Here is a 5,119-nt window from a genome sequence, read left to right on the forward strand (position 1 = left end):
AAGGAATTTTGCATGCTGAAGAAATTACAGTTTCTAAAAAGCGGTTAAAGTATTTTGTTTTCTGGCTGTTTTCTAAAATTCCAGACTGCAAATTACAAAATATAAATTCAGTTTCATTTTGGGATGATGTGGGAAAATTATTAACATCTAAAGTACAAAAATTTGACTCTAAAACTGCTGTGTTTCTTCCAATATTTTTACAAGTACGCAAATGCTTATTGGAAACCAAAAATAAAAGACAGCCACAAACAAATTCTTTAAACCATCCCCCCTCCTCTCCTTCAAAATCCCCTGTCCCTGGAAATAGTGAAAAACCAGAAAAACCAGAAAATACTAAGCCCCTCCCCTCCAGCTACCCAAGTTCTGAAAATTTTGAACAGCCTGCTACAGGATTCTCTGTGTTCCCGTCTCTTTCCCTCAGTTTACCTCAGAATAGTTTGGCAAGAAACTTTCCTTTGTCTCACGGGGGGGACCCCGTTTCTAATGGTGGCAACAACGCTTCAATTTCTTCATCTCTTAACCCTTTCTCCTCCTCAATCCCCTTCCCTGCCCCCTTCCCCCCATACCCTCCTGACCCATTCCTGCTACCCTGTAACTACACCAACAGGTTTGGCTAGTCGCTTCTTCCCGGCTCAAGTTACAGCTTCTAACCCTTCTGATTACAGCGAGTGCCAGACTGAGTGCCCGGAGGCTACAGACAGTCAAGGAAAAAAAAAAAAAATCGGTTAACAGCAGGGACTCTGTCCCTCGGGAGGGAGAAACTGCATTGCCTCCCAGGCTGATAGATAAAGATACACCTAGCCCTAAAGCTCAAAACTTGGAATATTATGTACCCTCCGTTACTCCTGTAGATTATATGGGTAGAAGAAAAATGGTAATAAAGTTTATCAACCTTTGTCTTACCATGATAAGGAAAAAAAAAAAAAATTGTAAATCATAGAAAAATTTTGGCCATGAAAGTGAAATTTTTAAGGGCATGATGAAAGCAACTTTTACCTCAAATGAATTAGCTCCCCATGAATTGAAGGACCTTTTCAGGTGTTTGCTAACTCCCTCAGAATATGATTTGTGGTTTAATATTTGGAAATGTCCTTTAATGGTTCTTTTAACAGAAATTCACCAAAGCCCTGTAAATTCCAAAGATTATATTGATGTTAAACAATATGCTTCTGAGAATTTTTTGCAGTTCGTAGATAGACTTCGCTCACAGATTGAGAGGCAAGTCCATGATCCAGAAATCCCAGACCAGCACCATCCAAGCCTGCAGCAGCTGAAGCACCACAAGTGAGGAATCACCTAGTGTCACCTGAACAGCTGCAGAATGTCACCTGCTTTGCTTGCAGTGTAAAAAGGAAGGACATTTTTCTAGGGACTGCCCTCTTAACCAGAAAAAAAAAAAAAAAAAAAAAAAAAAAAAAAAAAAAAAAACCCCCAAAAAAAAGAGTAGAAAGCGCCAGCTCGCTTTTAACATTCAGCGCTATGACACAAATGCAGTGAGTACTACTGTGGAAAAAGCCTCTCTCTTAAAAACAAAGAGGGGGGATGGGATAAAAGGTGTGGGTATACAAAACGAATTAAATGTCAAATGTTCTATTAACCAGGTCCAGCAGCCTTGTGGCCGTGTCAGGCTGGAGACTACCAAGGGTTTTCATTTCAGATCTACTGTCTGGACAATTGTAACAGTGAACCTGTCAAGCAGCGTATTGGATATGACAGTATTTCACATGGAAATGGAGAGTGAGTAATTTCGTTGTGGGAGACACAGCACACACACCCTTAGAAATTGAAATAGCTCCTATGATTATGAAAGAAAAAATATCCTGTCTCATAATATCTTGCAATATTTAGATGATGTATTAGTGTGTGCTGCCAACAACTTAATACTCAAAAAAACACACTTGACCTAGTGGTTAAAGTTTTAACCTCTGCTGGATTTCAATTGCAGGAAAACAAAATTCAAAAGATGCCATCTTGGAAGTATCTGGGCTTGGAAATTACTGCACAGACTATTGTCCCACAGAAATTGGAAATTATTTGTGCATTAGCAGAGAGGCAGGCTCACCGTTATCAGCCTGAGTTGCCTTTCAAATTCATTGTTTTGGGAAAACTTCCACATCTGCATGGTCTAATGTTCCAGTGAATTAAGGGGCAGAAAGATTCACTCTTAATCATAGAATGGGTCTTCCTCTCCCACCAAAGATCCAAAACTATTACACAACCACAGGAGCTGATGGCTCAGTTGATTCAAAAAGCAAGAATGAGGCTGCATGAACTGTCCGGTTGTGATTTCACATGCATACACCTGCCAGTTAAACTTTCTGAGGAAGGGAGGAACTCTCCTGAAAGGTTGACAAAAGAGATGTTTGAACATTTGCTACAAAGCAATGCCAGCCTCCAGATATCTCTGGATAGCTACAGTGGACAGACATCTCTTCACGGCCCAGCTCATAAGTTGTTTAATGAGGAATTCCACCTCATTCCTCGTGAGAAGAGGAGCAGGAGACTGCTCGAGGCACTCACAGTGTTCACAGATGCATCAGGGGCCTCTCAAAAATCAGTGATGACTTGGAGAAACCCACAGACTCAGCATTGGGAAGCTGATGTTGAGTTTGTGGAGGGGTCACCCCAAATAGCCGAACTGGCTGCAGTTGTGAGAGCCTTTGAGAAGTTCTCAGAGCCTCTTAATCTGGTAACAGATTCAGCTTATGTTGCTGGGGTAGTGTCCAGAGTGGAGCAGGCAGTGCTCAAAGACATCAATAATGAGCAGCTCTTTAGGCTGCTGTCAAAACTAATCTATTTGGTTTCACACAGAGAGCATTCCTTCTATGTGATGCATGTGAGGTCACACATGGATTTGCCAGGTGAGATCACAGAAGGGAACCGTATGGCAGACACCCTTGCAGCTCCAGGAGAAAAGGCTGTGCATGCCAAACAACACCTAGTGCAAGCCTTTTCAGTGCTGGGGATCCCTAAGGAAATCAAAACAGATAATGGCCCAGCATATATATCCAAGGAGTTCCTAGAGTTTATCCAGCAGTGGGGAGTGGAAAATAAAACTGGCATCCTCTACTCCCCCACAGGTCAAGCTGTGATTGAGCGTGCCCACCAGATGCTCAAACAGGTCCTGGATAGACAGAGCAGTTCCACTGTGTGGATGGCTCCAGAGCAAAAGCTCTGTAAAGCCCTGTTCAAACCAAAGGTCCCTATGAGCTTGTAACCTGGGGAAGGGGTTATGCGTGCGTATCCACTCCCTCAGGCCCTCAGTAGATCCCCCAAAAGTGGGTAAAACCTTTTGTTCCAAAAAATCCAGCTCCAGCAGAAGAAGGTGAGAAGCAAGTTGCCATTGCTTCAAAAAGAAGATGCCGCCGGAAAGAAGAGGAAAATTCTTCATAAAGAAGGACCTTCCGGCAGACAGAGACTTTTAATGTGTTTTAAAATGTTTTGTTTTTCCTTTTAGAGAAAACCTACCCTCCACTCAACCCCGGAAAGAACCCCTTCAAAATTGTCTTCTTGTTAACAAAAATCAGAAAATTGGTTCAATGAACTGTTTAAAGGCTGGGGGTTCTCAGGGTGGTGGACTTCTATTGTTAAAACAATTTTGTTATTCTTTGTTATTATTTTCCTTGTAATAAGGGCATTCGGGATCCTATGTCACTTAGTGTTCAAAGCTATTAATGGTATCATTCCTTCTACCTCTGAAGTCAATCGCATAGAAATACAAAACATAGAACAATCTAATTCTCCCACCAATTACAAATGTTGGTCAAAATCATAATTTCAATCAAAAGAAATTTAATATCCATCCCTCACTTAATTAAACAAAAAACGGTGAGATGTTGTAATCCGATACCAGAGGTATAGGGAATGTCTTACCTGTCCCTCCTGTCCCTATCCTATTGGCAGACAGACAGAAATCCCCTCCCTGACCCTTTCCTAGAAAAAGCCAAGACCTGAGATGCGCTTCCTCTTTTGCCCTGCTACCACCATGCAATAAAGAAAAGGCAAAGAGCCACTCTTTTGATCCTCGTGCTTGTCTCATATGCTAGACCTAGCTCCTTCTTATTGATACAATAGGAAGAAGTTACAGTTTGTAGCACCACTGTTTTGAAACAAATGCTTACAGATGTAAATAGCATTAGACACACCACACTGCAGAATAGAGCTGCTATAGATTTTTTGCTATCAGCACATGGGCACGGGTGTGAGGATTTTGATTGGATGTGCTGTATGTATCTTTCTGACCATTCTGCATCCATTCACGAGAAGATCAAACAACTGCAGGATAATATGAGGAAGTTAACTGTGGACGATTGGGGTTTGGATGAATGGTTAGAAGGATGGGGAATACCTGGGTAGTTGAAAGATATAATCAAAGGGGTTTGGATATTTTTGTTCATTATTAGCACATTGTTTTTTCTATAAAGTCAGTGATTCACTTGATAAGATAGAATATGATATGATATATGATATGATATGATATGATATGATATGATATGATATGATATGATATGATATGATATGATATTGTATTATATTATATGATAAAGAAAATCATAAAAGATAAGATAGTATAAGGATAAGATAATATAAGAATACAATAATATAAGGCTAGGATAAGATAAGACAAGATAAGATAAGGATAAGATAACAAAGACGATTTGGCTGGTACAAAAAAAGAAGGGGAATTGTAGTAATGCTGAACTAGGTTGAGATGCTGGTGGACATGTCTGTACAAATCTGGGCCTTGTGTGGTGTGCACCAGCCAAAAACCATATTTACTTGCTATGTTTTGCTGTTCAGTTCTTTCTGCATATTTTGCTGTTTGTTCACACGCTTCTTTCACATGCCAGCTGTTTTTGTGCATTTCTTAGTTTAGACCAGTGTTTATAATAGGTGCACAGCATGAGAAAGTTTTAGGAGTTTTTTGGGTAACTTGATTGAAAACCCCCCAAGGCTGCTGGAACATAAACTATGCTAAATGGGGAGAGAAGAACTTGAAAACACAGAACAGCAAGATTAGAAGATTCAAGATAACAGGAGGTGGTGAAACTGCATGTGACCACCAGTTACTGACTCTGGGGGGTTTGAATGGGTGGATCAACATCCTAAAATTACCCAT

This window comes from Erithacus rubecula (genome assembly GCF_903797595.1).
Source record: "Erithacus rubecula genome assembly, contig: scaffold_199_arrow_ctg1, whole genome shotgun sequence".
Classification (NCBI taxonomy): domain Eukaryota; kingdom Metazoa; phylum Chordata; class Aves; order Passeriformes; family Muscicapidae; genus Erithacus; species Erithacus rubecula.